This window comes from Pectinophora gossypiella, chromosome 7, assembly GCF_024362695.1.
Source record: "Pectinophora gossypiella chromosome 7, ilPecGoss1.1, whole genome shotgun sequence".
NCBI lineage: Eukaryota > Metazoa > Arthropoda > Insecta > Lepidoptera > Gelechiidae > Pectinophora > Pectinophora gossypiella.
The window spans coordinates 6,568,470-6,584,861 of record NC_065410.1 but is presented as its reverse complement, the minus strand read 5'-3'; the positions used below and the strand labels follow the sequence as shown (position 1 = coordinate 6,584,861).

The following is a 16,392-nucleotide window of genomic DNA, read 5'->3' as shown; positions in this document are numbered from 1 at the left end:
CAAGTCCCGTCCGAGTCAGATTTTTTTTTCCATTACAATTTACTCTTTGTGAGATATCAAATTGTACAACGGTATCTATCGTTCCTTTAATGATATCAATAAGTAAAAGTATATGCTATCAAAAAGTAGGTAAGTATACATAAACAAGTTCTTTATGGCAGCTCTATAAACCGGGACATGTCCCGGTTTTGGGACGAGTGGCAGCTCTAATGTTAACTTAATGGTTGGCTAATGGCGGCGCGACTTGCCTTCTCACCGGCTCGTGTATGTCTTCTATTGACTGACTGACTACCAACGTGAGGCAGACTAGTTCCTTGTAACTTAAGATTACACGAGGAATTACTTAAGGATTACTTACATCGTACTTGGAAAACAAAGTACTCATGTAAGGACTTTAAAATCAAAGAATTAGTAGAACGAAAGATAGATTACGACGTTGATGTTAGAGAATAGCCCCCTTGATTTGCGTAAATTAAGCACCTATTCACAAATAAGCAAAGCGTATGCCGTTTTTTGTTATGAAAAGCGAACTTCAACAACGAATACGATAAGCAGGAACAAATGCATATTCCACTTTCACGGAGGATTTACTTCTTAGATAATATGATAAACGGCCCCCGTAATCGAGCTGTCACAGAGTAACGTTCTCGATTTAAAGGTCCCAGATTCGATTCCCAGTGGGGACACTGTCAGAAATCGGTGCAAGACATCGCAGGTTGAATCGTTTCGGAAGACACATTGGTTCCGGCTACTAATAGCTTAAGCACAGATACTTGATACTTTTACGACAGATACTTTTAGTGTCTCAATATTATCTAGGCCACCATAGAGTTGGTGAAGTCGATCATCGACCTTAAAACCCACACATGAAGAAGATACAAAATGCATTAAGGACGCTGCTTGTTTATTGTCGAAATTCTGAAGCTCATTAGTGCAGCTTTTTAAGTAAAACGTGGTATCTACATGTGAAACTTCTGATTTTAATACAGCACTTACGGAGACGGCGGACGGAATAACATGGCGTACTAAGTATCATGGACTATTTACCGCATATCTTTTGAATATAGCCTCTATGGCGATGAAGGAAGGTGCATTTAGTGTGTACGTGTCTAGTGAAGCATCTCGTGACCGGAATGAGTGATGGAGGACGGAGGTACCACCGGAGGGGGAGGGTTTAGGGAAATGACTTTCACGCCAAAAAATACTACATTTTCGCTCCTGTATTCTACGAGTGTTTCATATCCGAGATTCATATCTGAACGGTCTGATTTGGTGACACCGTCTCGCGTAAATAAGTTAAAACGATTGAATATCTAGTAAGTAAGTATAAAACATACTATGAAACAAGTTTTCTTCTTTAAAAGTTAAGTATTTACGTTATCAATATACATGCATTTTATGTATTGTTAGTAAGTACTTACATACAAAAGTAACAAGTTCACAGTCGAACAATATTGTCATCGTTTCATCTTCACAATAAATCACCTCCGAACTTTGAACAAATTCATCCAATGCTAACTGGGTGAATTCACGTGCCTTTTATCTTTAACACAATCACATTTTGCGACAGGAACGCTATGATCAAACAGCGAAGTTTCTTTTATAAGTAACGAAGTAAAAAGCTGGAGTCGTCGAGCCATTGGCACGATCCAGCAATGAAGTGCACGATTTGGAATACCATCTGCGAGGTGCATCGTGCCGAATGCAGAATGCGGTTAAATAATGCACCAAATGCCCTGCCACCGCACCAAGGCTGCTCCTAAATTTATCATACACGAGACCGTACTTTAATACTGTAACTACTACCTGCCCAGGACTTCATTTAAGTTCTGCAGTTTCGTGCATGCATCCACTGTAAATTATGTCACAGCGCCTATTCTTCGTGCCACAGAAATTGAGTAGAATTGTTTTTAAGTTGGACACGCTCGTAAACTGTTCGCAACTACCATGGATGTCGCACATTATGGAAATATACTAGCTTTCAAATAAATTTGAATTACTTATAACGTTTATAAGTATGAGTATACTAACATGTTATTATCGTGTCTTGAAAAGGACTAATATTATGAAAAACTGTCCAATCTGTATGAAAAGGGGACGAAGCTTAATTTTATACGTGTAGAGAGAAGGCGGAGGAGAAGAACCATAAACGACAAAACTCATTCAAGACTCATTTATCATCGCATCTCAAACCCCTGCTCCCGGAAAACGATGCCATACAAAAAGTTTGAGCTGTCTGTCTGTTATCAACTTATCATGACGACGAGCCATTCTTGAAATTACGTCAGTTACGTTATAACTGTTATTAGTCGAATAACGAGAGTAATGATGAAGCGTGTAATAAGCTCCCTTTATTACAGAGCCCCTCGCAACAGGATTCTCGAGTTGAAAACAGTATTTTAACTTTCCCTATTCATGGACACACCAGACCCGACAATGGACGCTGAAAGCGATCGATATTCCGAATCAGGTTTAGAAGTTGGAGTTTCAAAGGTTTAAGAAAGTTAGCTGAATGCGGATCTTATTACTCTTTCGTCGCATGCAAGTTTAAAGTACAGAATCCAGAAGAGCGATCGTCGAAGTTGCGGCTGTCGCGGCAAAGCGGATTAGTTGGGTGCTCGTGGGGCCGCTAGCGCCGCCGCGCGCCGCGCCGCCCAGATAACTCGATTATTATAGCTGCTCCGCGCTCACCGGCTATGTTCTATCTAAGGGCATTAGTCAATGTTTAAGAACCTATTTTACTTTAATAGTGGCTGTAAACACCCTTAATGGCCGTTCGTGGCCAGCTCATGGAGGAAATTTCTCTTGCTTCAAGAATTAAACTGGTATTCGTATAAACGTAAGAATATTAGGGGCACCTAGTTAGTGTGTTATGTAGTGAGACTAGGCAACTAAATGGCAAAACAAAAAGCTGCCAAATTGAGCGCAAATATTCACAAGACCCTTATCTCTGTGTAATGGAATGAGTGGCATGTATAAATTGCCCCCTCGTACGTTTGCACCACCACTAACAATAGGTAATTGGAGGGGTGGCCCCCACCAGTTTAATTGATTGTTTGAGGAAGACACAAAACATAGTTTAGCCGTTCCGTTCGTACCGCAGATTTGCAACACATTACCTATATTTAAGACTATCGACAGGTAACATAAGTAATTACTGAAAGTAAAGAAATATAAAAACGTTTTTTCGTCAGAACTTTTTTGAGAAAACCATATAACTGATGGTAAGTAAATACTTCTTATAATAAGATAAATCAAGTAGTAGTATCAACAGATGTAGCACTAGCACATGGTAGGTAGGTAGTTAGTACCTATTTTTATACCCATCAGCTACAGCCATGGCGACACAAAAAATACGTTGTTTAAATTCAAAAGCGCTTCAAAAGAGTCGTTCTCATTCTCGGAAGTCCAATATTCGAGCTGAGGACGGAACCCGCCTTTATTGAATTCTAAATCAGACCTCTTTAATCAAATGTCTGACATTCTTCCACAAATTGAACCACACATGGTGTCCCATTTTATTCTTAAGGCTTAATAAAACAATCTAACGTGTAACGTCTTATAAAGGATGTTAATTAAAATACACCAGCTGAGTGGTGCACGACATGGATTTGGTACGATAAAGACCATTATTTGGAAATTATAAAAAGAGGAAACACATGTGTGTGTTTTATTATATTAATATTTTTTATTAAGTATATTAATAATAAAAATGTTTATTTCGGACAAACTTAGAAAATAAATACTAATTAAATGGCAAGTACTTACTTGCAAAAGTAACTTCAGTCAAAGGTTGGCGAGTCAGTTGCCTACTCGTTAATAAATAACTAATTCCAGTTACAAGATCAAGCTTATCGCTGGAATGAACTTTGTGAACTTTTTACCGTTGGCAGTGTTTACGGAATGTGAATTGTGTACTTCAACAAAGCAAAGAGTTTTCTTTGGTGGTTTTCTAAAAGCACGGAGCGTTACATAATTTAGGGAGAGATATTGAGCTTCGACACGCGGCGCTAGCGCGTGGTGCGGTTACCCCGGGCGTCGCGCGATGTATCCGCGCGTATATTTCATTTACGCACAATTTCAGCCCGAACCAAGCGTTGGAGCGAATAAACAAATAGACGATTAAAGTCGGCGGCTGTCATAACTCCCGAACAAACGTTAGTAGCTGTTTTAATTAGCCAAAAGGCACCGAGCCAAAGTATTCGAGTGGAAAGCTCTCAAAGGAAACAAAGTCAAGTGGATATCTCACCATTCGCTGCATCCGACCACAGCCAGACACTGAAACAAGAGAAAAAACTTTTAGATTTTCTCGCCGTTAAAATATTACGTCCTAGCGGAGGACTTATTTACGGTGGAAGTCAATGCTGAAGATTGCGCTATTTTCAGGGGGAAATGTTCAAAATAAGGGCAGGAAAAACAGAAATAAATATCTCGTTAGGTGGCGTTTGGAAGCAGGTTTCTTAATTCGCAAAAGACTATTATTTTTAGATTTTCATAATGTATTTAAATAGGGTGGCTATTTTTTTTGAAATTAATCATATACACGTTGCTGTATGTAGGTTTCTCTGTTCAACTATTCTAAATGGCGTGCTATCATGGTAATCTCGTAGTTAGAGTTAGGATATATTTTCTGTAGTAAGGGTTTGGGTACTGGAGTTGTCATCGTTCTTTCATTACCAACAGTGTTCGCGGTATGCGCCGCCGGCGTGGGTGCGGGCTGGCACAATGGCGGAGGAAGTTAATTAAGTGCGGCCGATGCCGTTTCCATTTGCAATTCCGCTAAACTCGCTGAGACACTGTACCATAGACTAATGCCTACATAATGTCTATGATAACTGAAACGGGCCTGACGTAAAACGGAACGGGAGACCGCTCTCTATTTTATTGGTACGAGCTTTTACTTTTCATTGCGAAAGAACAAAAGAAACCATAACTAATATCTAGATGCTAGTGGTTGGTTGGAGTAAGAACATAAGAACCTCTAGAAATATTATTGTAGGCTTCTTCTTGAGTGTCTAATGAAACCTATACTGCAAATGATAACGATTGAGTAACGTTTAGGTAGTCGCAGCGTTGGGTTAACTTTATTTGATTGAGCTTCTTTGATCAGACTTTGATATTGACAACTTTATTGTTGTCTCGAAGATGTGTTAATTGGTTAATTGAATAATTATTGAATTTCCTCGTTTGAATTTAGAACTCGCCTCTTTGATTGTTTGATACGACCGCTATAGGCTACTAATACGGAATAGGAAGTAAAATTCTAGTTTATACGACTGGTCGCTATGAGCTCATATATTCAAATATGCATTTATTTTCGTAATAACTAGACTTTTAGTGGTATCCAAATGCTTCATATTATAGTATCTTGTGTTAAATTCCTCTCTGCCTTGGCATAGATTAGACGTGTCATATTAGGCACGTGTATAAGAACGGGGGCTACATAATAGAGTCGTGATATCCGCGGTGGGCATCCATCACGAGAACAGGTGACGCGTGCCCATCGGTTACCGTCACGCGTTCGCCACGTCGCGCGTCGCCTAATGCGTTCCTTTACGTGTCTAAGCCTGGCATCTCCGCATACCTGAAATTCTTATATGTTTTCTGTGAGTTTTTTTAATTTGAAATTTTACGGCAGAGTAGTAAAACACGTGCTTTGCATTCAAGGTGCCCCAAATTCTAAACTTAAAAATAATACAATTCTGTAAGTACGACAAATCCAAGGCCTTGCGAAAAAGAATTACTTACGTAATTACTTGTTATATGATTTCATATTTTCCTTTAGTTCAGATGATTTTATAAAGTATCTAAGCGTATAAAAGCATCGATTGACATAATATTATATAAATGCACTGCATTGGGACTAGAAAATCCAAATTTTACACAGAGCTTTTGTTTATAATGTAGGCCCAGAATTACAGCATAAAAATTCTTCTCTACCAAACCTGGCTATGTAAGTGATCATGCTATTAACAATTTACGAACCTATGTAATCCATACGAGTACAAATGTAAGTGAAAGGCTAAGGGCGTGTTTATTTATTATTTATTTAATTATTTCGCGCATACATGAAGCGTCGCCGCTTTTTCTTTGGGGAACTTTGTTAGGTACCGCGCGGTTAGATGATTGCAAGGACTTTGAATGTTGTTCTCTGATAAGTAAAGACAAGAGTCGTTTAACCGCAGCTTTAACATAACATAATAGTCTATACACGTGCACAGGGTACAGGCCTCTTATTAACCGGAGGTTTGAGCTTTACGTGCCTTCCGAAGCTCGAAATCATCTTACTTTTTCGGATAATCAGGTGATACAGCTTACAATGACCGTCTCACGTAGTGATTTCGACAATGTCCCCGAACCCGGACCTCCAGATTGTGAGCTCAACGCTCAGACCATAGAGGCTTTTGTTTGCTTTTACAGTGCTGTGATGTTGTAATAAATGTGCGTGTGCATGAACGGGCTGCGGCGGCAATCACTCATACCACGGCACAGCTGTCTTCATTTACATAATCGAACGACGGCGGCCGGAATAGGACAACAAATTATTTGCCTCATCGGTAGGTACGCCAATCCATCGTACACTGATTAGGTACGCGATTTGTTCGGTTTGAATCTTTTTCCATATATTTATTGGCCCCAATTCCTGCAGACACCTCCTAATTTTACTTTAAGTTATACCTGTCATTTTCCCATCCGCCGAAAAGGAAAGGGACGGATGATTGACAGCTATTAATTTTAGGAATAATGAGTAAATTAATGAATAACGCGGGCGAATCAAAAAAGTATCTCGCTGGTATGCGAACCGTTTGAGGTGTGCTGTCAACTTGATTCTGTCGGGTTATTGGCTAATGTAATTTTTTTAGACGATTGTTTTAGATTTGTGCTTAAAATTGACGTATGTTCCATAAATTTTATGCTTGTCGATTACCCGTCCCTTTCCTTTTCGGCGGATAAGAAAATGACAGACATAAAATAAAATTAGATGGTATTTACAGGAATTAGCATTAGTATCTATATATTTTTTGTCTAACTTGTAGGATCAGTTTTTAATATCGCGAAAGCAATAGAGTACTTAGTAACCTACTTATATTAGGTAATCTATGATTATACGTATATTACCTTTTTTAATTCCATAACGACAGGGTTGTTTTACATTCAAACCGCATTAGTTTATTATTTTCCCCGTCATGTCACTAAACTATTACCGTGTGTAACTTGTTAGTCACATTCATTTAATTTGTACTACAAATTAATTCTAAACTCGAAGCGGAGTTGCGCTTTCCAATTTGTTAGGGTTGGTAGGAGATTAATCTCGTGTTTCAATAAATAGAATCGTAGCGAATTAGCTACTTCGACATGCCGCTCAGGCAATGACATTATACCTACTTATTCAGATATAAATATATGACAGATAAATAGCGACTTATTGGTTATTGTTTTAGAGAAATAGATATGTAATCTATACATATGATTTTTCTTTTCAGTATATTAAACTCTTTACTGTACATATTGTAAATAATGACAAAAAATAGGTACAAAAGGTGGACTTATTTATATTTTACATCTAAAAGAGATCTCTTCCAGCCAACCCCGCATGGTGTGAGAAGTCAATAAAAGTGATGAAATTGATAGGTAGGTATATAAATAAATGAATAAATAAATAAATATATAAATGACTTCTTTTACAATAAAGAGTATATTAGACTAAGTATTTATTTCCATTGCGAAACAGTATTTTCTGTATCCATGTTCCATTTCAAAGTAGAAAATGGTGTCTAGTTCCAGTGGTGTGGTGGTGGTAGGCGACGGAGTTAACCGCAAATTTCCGGCGGCGCCGCGCGATACTGCAGCTCCGGTGCAATCCGAGAATGATTAGATTTGCTTCATCAACTCGTCAAACATGCTCCGTGAATCCACCACGTCTAACTACACCCGCAGCACCCACGCCGTGCCATCTATGTACCCACCTAATTACATTTTACCTCGCTGATTTCAGAGTAGTTGTTGTTTGAGTTACGCTGGGACGTGTCTTCATTCTCATTTACATTAATTTACTTAATAGTCGCTCGGATGGATTACATGCCGCGATTTCAATATAAATTTTCAGGAAATTTCCAACGAAGCTTTCAGCGACGCGCATTAACGCAAATACAAAGTCTTTTAACAAAAATCTGATAGCTACCGGCCGGCTATTATTGGCATTCACCCTGAAATGGGCAGACCAGTTTACCCGGAAAACATTTTAGATAAAAGCTACACGAAAGGCGTAATCGGGTACGTGGACAGTACTAAATAAACCTATTGGCCACCGTTACGCGGGGCGGACACGCCGCGTAATCAACTCGCAAGTTTAATCATCGAGGGATGTCGCACCGCCGCCGCCGCCGCGCCCAAATAAACCCGCATCGCTCGCGACCAATATCTCACTCTATTATATTTTTTCATCACAAAACATCAATAGAGTTCGGAAGTTTTTATTTTTATAAAAAAGAACCTTTGAAATATTTATTTCCACCATAGACAAAATATTTACAAAGAGTAATATTGAAAAAAGGAAACCATTTTTTTTATAATATTTCCTTTATTATTATATTACAAATACGTGGGATTTTCTAATTTAATGCAGTACCTACCTCACTTATCAAAAACTCGTGTTAAAATTGCATATTACTTACCTAATTAATGAAAGTTAAAAGTTTCGAACAGTTTTAAAAGCTTTTCAAGAGGAATTATTCCCAGAAGAGCGAGGAGTAAAAACCATGGCGTTTGATGGCTTTTTACGCCATAACGCCACGCCACATAACACTTAATATGTTGTAACGTAATACGCCACGCGAGACAGAGAAACTCACAAATTCATACGTTTTGCATCCGTAATGCTAATGGTCTTCCTTGCCTGTTTTAATATAAGTACATTTCAGTTCTTAGCTTTTTATACTACGTTTCTTATTTTAGGATCATGGTAAGTACATGCAAAATTTGTTAAGACTGTTATTATCGTATATATAAACATACGTAATAGTGAACGCGAAGACCCTTAAATAACTACAAACTATATTTTAAAAAACTTTTCATATCAAACTTTTGTTGGCTCGATCAGGAATTTTCCACTCGTTTTCCTCAATGAACACATTTTCATCTGGTGCGAATGTGCTAAGTACCGCAAAAAGGAATAAATCAAGTCAAGATATTCGCCGGTATAAATAAACGTAATTTACGGCTACGCTTCGCATTCAGAAAATAAAATGACATTACTGAGAGTCTCGGAGAATGGAGCGACGAAGGAAATCTATACTTTCTTTTTTTACAGGTATTTCGTAACTAGTACGAGAAGATATTTTTTATTTTTTTCACTCGTTATAGCCGGTAATTCTTGACTATCAAAGCTTTTATAGAAAATCGTTGGAAATTGTCATCTGCAAGTATGGGTATATTTGAGTACTTACTCGAAAAGTTTAAAAAGGATCTTTAAACACCCTCCTACTAAGTACTCTGGCACACTGGCTAATCTTGTCGCCAAAGAGTTTTCAAGCCCTAGGGTTGCACAGATCAATGGCGACTACGTGATATGGTCTCTGAGAGCTGATAGACCTGCAAGCTAAGCACTGATCCTTTATATTCCCATCAAATTATTGATTTTATCGAAAGATATTTAACCAATCGCCCATCGCCTTTAGGCTGCCCCTAATAATGATTTCAATATGTCGCTACTAATGCGACAAGTCACGAAGCACGGCTGAACTGAACTATGATATGTTCATCCCAATTTGAGCGATGACGGATCTGTCGGATACGATAGGATTACTATCCCGGATTGGACCGGAACGTAAAATGGTTCATAACACATTCATAAGAGGCAGCCGGAACCTTCGTCCCTGCACCCCTTAAACATTGAAGCGGCGAAATGGCTTCATGAAATCAAAATGTAAGTTCTTGTTTGCATCTGGTTTTTTTGCTTTCATAATGTAGTAGTGTAGTGACATGGTGGAGCTTGGGAGGTACAATGTTGTTGACTGTAGATACATAGTTTTACATATACCTAATACTTTATTGACACAATTTAGTCAAGTTTGATTTATTCGGATGTCGAGGCAACCACAATGAAACACAAATCATTTTCTAACTTAGTAATCTTTTAAGTTTATTCCGTAGATTTTACAGCGCTATATCCATACACTAATATATGTGTGTGTTAAGAAATAACCTATCCAAGTTGCGAGACTGAAAATCGAAAAAAAATACTTAGACATTAAAAGAGATGTCAGACTTCAAAGATATCTTAAGTGGGGATTGTCAACAGTTGGCTATTGGAAGTTATCTGGTCGGTGTTGGAAGCGAGGGTAAATTCAGCTTTATCAGGGCAAACACGGCGCCGGAAAGGAAATGGAACGATGCCTAGCCGCGCCCAGCCACCGCTGCGGACGAGGAAAACCAGACGTCTCGTTTCAATGTAAAATGAATTTTATAAAAAAGTATTTGGAAACGTCCGAGTTGAAACGTGCTGACGTATGCTGGAGTGTTAGAATGAATAGGGAACGACGAATAGAAGGAAAAATATTGTTTGTAGTCTCAGATTCTGAATTTAAATGTAAGTAAGTATTCAATTTACCACACGTTGAAACACGCTCCATGCATTAAGGGCTTATTGATTAACGGTTATAAACAGTTTATTGTTTTTATTTACTTGCGACTTCTTCTTCTTCTTCTTCCTAGCGTGAATCCCGCCGTCTTGCGCCGGGGTCCGCTTTCCTACTTTATTTACTTGCGACTAATAGCCTAAAATTTTTTACTCCTGATAAAAAAGACACTATCATGAATATGGGCATGACTTTACGTAAGTATCCATTGTAAGAAGTCTATCATCTCCCGAGCATTGTCCTGTTTTCACATGGTCCGCTTAATCGTAAAGATTTGATAGGATCCTTTGTAAGAAGTATGAACGATATATCTACTTATTAAAAAATAGTCATGTGCAGTTTACATTATTGCATCAAAGTGGTTGAATCTTCAATTTCCTAGATACGATTAGCAGTTGGTGACTCCAAATGAATTTAATTTCCATACCAGCAGATAGCACGCTGAATGCGAATTTGCAAGGATTTGATAACGGAACAAATTTCCGTTGCACGAATCGAATATTATAGAAGATTTACCCCAAAAGACGCAACGCCCTCCTTGCTTTACGAAATTATGTATTCATCGACCAATTTATTTTGAATTTATTCCGTTTAAATCATAACACAACTTGCATCACTTTTGATATGAGTTCCGAAAAAGGAAATGACGAACTATGTGATAACAGGGTGTGGTGAGGTGAGGGGACTTTAGCGGCTCGATAATAACCCTGACACTTGGGATGATGAGGTTGGTAATCATAATCCACCTTACAACCCTTATAGAAGAATATAGGTGATTAGCCTATGGTAAGTATGATTCTAACATAATAAGATAATTTTATATTGTGTCGATTCGCATACAATCCCGCTGTTGGTATTTACGACATGTTCGGGAAGTAGTAGAACATGTTATGTTACGTTAGGATACCTATATTAGAGTTTGAGTGAGTACATTTTTGCGTGAGTGATACAATGGATCAGCGAAGCAGTACAAGTACAATATCCTGTAAGTAAGGTATATCGAATCTCGACCGCATCCTGGGCTGACCGGCGGAAATCGAGCTGGCCGCAGCCGTATAGATAACATCCGACGTTGCAAAAACAAGTAAAAGTCATTAGCAAAGGAACTTTTATTCCTTTGTTTCATCTCCTCCCTGTAATGGAGATGTTGTCAGCGTGGAGCGTGGTGTCCTCCAGTTTACTACCTACTGACGTAAAGTTATAAAATTCCGTAATCCTTGCTCCGTATCCCAATAAGGGGATGGGCAGATTCGTAAGTAGTGGCGTGTTGTTGACCAATAATTCCTCCTCTCCCCTGTCCTTGATCGTACCTTGCGATCGTCCCACACCTTATCCCTTAGTATCCCTGTCCATTCCACTGACTTTTATTCTTGTTCTTTCACGTTGCGGGCTGTCCGGTTGTGGAACTTTCTACCTGAGGCTGTCAGGAGGACGGCTCCTTCTCTGAACTCTTTCGGGGAAAGAGTGAAGGCGCTTTTCCTGCAGGCATAACTTGGAAGTGTTTTTCTTATTCACCTTATATGTATTATATTGTACAGGCTATTTGTATGTATGTTTATGTATGTGTGTGTAAATATATACAATACAATACAAATACACTTTATTGCACCAAAATAAAAAGAAATAATTACAAAAAGTCTCTTAACTAAGTACATGGCAAATGGCGGCCTTATCGCTTAAAGCGATTTCTTCCATATAACCAACCATATATATATTTATTTACGGTATTGTTTAGTTATGTTAGTATCATTATATGTTTATTGCACCATCCCGTGCTCCAATGCATAAACTTTTTCACCCTAAGGTTGCCTGGTAGAAATTGCTGTTTAGCAAGAAGGCCGCCTATTGTGCTTATGTTAATTCGTTTGTTTACGTCCTTTGTATATGTTGTTATGCAATAAAGTATTATTGATTGATTGAATTGATGTGGTGGTTTTTTTCAAGATCGAAATTATAAAAATCATGGAACAGTTATACAGGGTGTTAGGGACATCGTAACGAAAAAAAAAATGGAACGCCTATTTGATTGTACTAAAAACGATGGTGGGTGTTTTTCTTGTCGCAAATGTTTAATTAAGATTTTGAATTTTTACTGTGCCGCAATGTAAGTCGAACAACGCGGCACACAGACGTTAAACCTACGCACGGCTACGTTACGCGTGCGTGCGTGATACGATGTTGTATCTAGGTAGGAGTTTTCATTCTCTTGTATTTAGATGCTTAGTGGTGCAACGTTTAAAAATGTTGAGTTTGTTGAAGTAGAACAACTACTGCCACGATTTTTCACGCACGGTACCTACCTACCAGTTATTAAAACGTTCCTAACTTATTAACAATAAAAACCCTACTCTTGCCTTACCTTAATTGTTATTCCTTCGGATGAAGTACCTAGGTACGTACCCTAGAACATGTCACGTCACGTAGGTATGCAACATCGCGTTTCCTCCGCGGTAGGTAGGTATCACACGCACTCACAAACACAACACCTTGCTCTTTAATAAACATCAACAATCTTCCATACTTTTGCGCAGTAAATGGTCTATGATCTATCATCATAGTCGACACTACTCATTTACAGAATGAAACAAACACAAACAAAACACGAAAAAAATATCCTCGAAAAACATCACGCGATTCGGGTCAAGCTTAGTATTCGACTGAGCGGAAGCGCGCGGCGGCGTTAGCGCAAAGCATCAAAGGCGCCGACTAAGGGCGCCGACGACGCACTGGCCGCGGCCGAGTCGAGCCGACGACTAGAGAGAGAGAGAGAAGTATGTTTATGGTGCAAGTGACAGAGAAAGAAATAGTATCTGTTCGTATGCCTACTTTATTGGCGAGCGTTGCCCTTGACCCGTGCGCCGGCTATTCACCTGCGCATAGCTGAAGTTGTAGATACGTTATTATTATTATTGATGACATTGATAAAATTTAATAATTAGTAATTTTTATTTGTTTATTTTAAATGTGCGTTCTATGCAGTTTAAAACACAATATGGGACTGAAAAAAATCTAATTTTTTTATGAATTTGGCGACAGGAAACTTCACTTGATACCTATCAACTCAAAGAAATACCTAGTATCTGTTCGTAATGCCTACTTTATTGGCGCGCGTTGCCCTTGATCCGTGAGGCTATTCACGTCCGAGTATCCATCAAGACAGATCAAACAAGCCCTAACTCGGAGGTCTTGCGTCCCAGGATCCTTTAATTATGTCTTAGAACCTTCTTGGCCTATGTGGTCCAGTGGTTGAGCGATGGGATGCGGAGGGCCCGGGTTCGTTTCCGGTGGGGACATATCACAAAAATCTGTTTATAAGGCCTTTGGTTGGGACGTTACAGGCTGATCACCTGATTGTCCGAAAGTAAAATGAACCGTGCTTCGGAAGGTACGTTAAGTCGTTGCTCCCGTCTACTAGGTACTTATGTAAGCACGTAGCCGTTACATGAATATTGTACACAGAACAGGATAGGTTTAATTAGTTCTTTACTGTTGATTTAACAATGAGATTTAAAACCACGAATAACTTAGTACTTAGTACCTCGGTACCAACATGTAACAAGAAAAATAAGATCACTCCTCTCGGACAATTTTTTTCTTTGAACATGCCGACATTGCCTACGCGGCGGAGTTGCCGAACTATCGATAGGTAGATTATCAATTGTTGAACTTGAAAATTGTCTAAACTATCGAAAGTAGTGATAGTACATTTAGATCGATACAAGCGATAGTACCGATAGGTCTTGCTTTGTAACAATAATGGGTATTGATCTAAAAGATCTATCGATAGGTACCTACTATTGGTTTTTTTTTAACTAGGTATCGATAGAATATCGATAGGCAACACTCTGGCGGAGTGTCCGCCCAATTCTAGACGCGATCTCGCTCGATTTTTGTGTAGCGAGGTTTTGCGTAGGTACTTACATACTAAGTTGGTGGATGGTTGACATAGTAGGTAACTAATTACCTAATCTGTGGTGGTTGTGTTAGTTGGTTGTTAGTTATTCTAATGACAACAAAGAATACAATTATTTACTGTTTCAACTGTTTTAGGTAGATAATGGCCCCGATTCCTATGAGTAAATGAATGAATAACCCGGTCGAATCAAAAAGGTATCTCGCTGGTATGCAAACCGTTTGACGTGTGCTGTCAACTTTTCTGTCGGTTGTTTTAGATTTCTGCTTAAAATTGACGTGTATTCCATAAATTTTATGCCTGTTGATTATCCGTCCATTTAAGAATAAGAATAAAATAAATTTATAATTTACGATGGACAGAGAAAGAAATAGGATCGGTTCGTAGTGCCTACTTTGTAGGCCGCGCCGCCGCCGCGCCGCCGCCGGCGTGCGGCGCGGGGCGCGCGGAGCGGGGCGCGCGGAGCGGGGCGTGCGGAGCGGGGCGCGCGGCGCGGTGCGTGTGGCCGTTGACCCGTTCGAGCAGCTGTTGTCCCCATTACATCGAAAATTTTCGATAATTTGTCATTATTGTTTTTTTTATTGAAATTTGGGTTCTATGCAGCTAAAAGCACAATATGGAATTGAAAATAATTAAAAACAAAACTCAAAATTTCATGAATTTTGCGACGGAAAATTCCACTAGATATTAACTCAGAATCATGGTCTGAATCATCCCTCTCAGTATTCGTTACGATGTCACTAACACCCAGTATACAAGATACGACTGTATTTAAAGGCAGGACGGATGCTATAACAAATTACTGAATATTCGTTTTACGATGACTATCCTACAGTAGGTACAGCGTTGCCTTCTCCAGACTACAGGCACACCACGGTAACTTCATACAAAATACCTCGTTTTACACAGACATTACGTATTGACGTTATCGCGTTCGCGTTACGCGCGTCTGTCTGTCGCCCATACGATTGTAGACCAAAGTAAGAGAGGTAAACCTAGGTCAGCCGCTGGTGGGGAGCGCAGAGTTGCCGGTCTATACGTAGTATTATTCCTTATTCTATGCTACAGGCTAAAGTAGTGTTATATCTACGTATAACTGTAGCCATATATGTTCACTTTGATATTCATTGCAGATTGTGTTCCACGAAACCGAGAGACTAATTAAAATCCATCGATCTGATGCTAGTGCGGTGCTAGCATAGAGGTGTGAGTAGTCTCAAGTTAAACCTGGAGGGACTCGAGTATTGGGACGCATAGAAAACAAGTGTTAAAAGGTAATTTTTTACATACATTTTCACATCCTTAATCCCCAATAGAGGGGACAGAGCCACAAGGAACCTGTCTTCTTCTTATCGTGTGGGTTGTGAGGTGGAATACCAGCCTCATCAACCCTGGTGTCAGGGTTACGATTGAGCTGCCAAAGGCCCATGTAACGATTGAGCTGACATGCTTTATGTAACGTTTAATCACATCAGTAAATAGTGACTGGGACCAACGGCTTAACGTGCCTTCCGAAGCACGGATCATCTTACTTTCGTACAATCAGGTGATCTGTAATGTCCTAACCAAACTAGGGATCACAAAGTGATTTTTGTGATATGTCCCCACCGGGATTCGAACCCGGGTCTTCCGGATAGTGAGTCCAACGCTCAACCACTGGACCACAGAGGCCGTTAAGGAACCAGTAGACAACTTAGAGTCATCTTTGATACGAATTACGAAGTCCAAAGGTGGATATATGGTGACAGGTGATCAGCCCATCGACCACTGTGGGCAACATGTTAGACCGGACTCAATCTCGAGGTACAGTCACGACCCACGGCCTCCTATGTACAATCTGTC

General features: G+C 39.4%; 1 protein-coding gene across 8 annotated transcripts in view; it reads right to left on the bottom strand.

Annotated features, from left to right (window-relative positions):
- The window catches only part of LOC126368555 (protein turtle-like), an 89,011-nt gene that overhangs the window by 27,227 nt on the left and 45,392 nt on the right, over positions 1-16,392 (bottom strand). For 7 of the 8 annotated variants that reach the window (XR_007566612.1, XR_007566613.1, XM_050012577.1 and 4 more), the window contains exon 3: positions 4,250-4,278. The exons of the other annotated variant lie outside the window; for it this stretch is intronic. The gene's annotated coding sequence lies outside the window, so the exon portion shown is untranslated. The remainder of the gene's footprint in view (positions 1-4,249; positions 4,279-16,392) is intronic. 8 annotated transcript variants of the gene reach the window in all.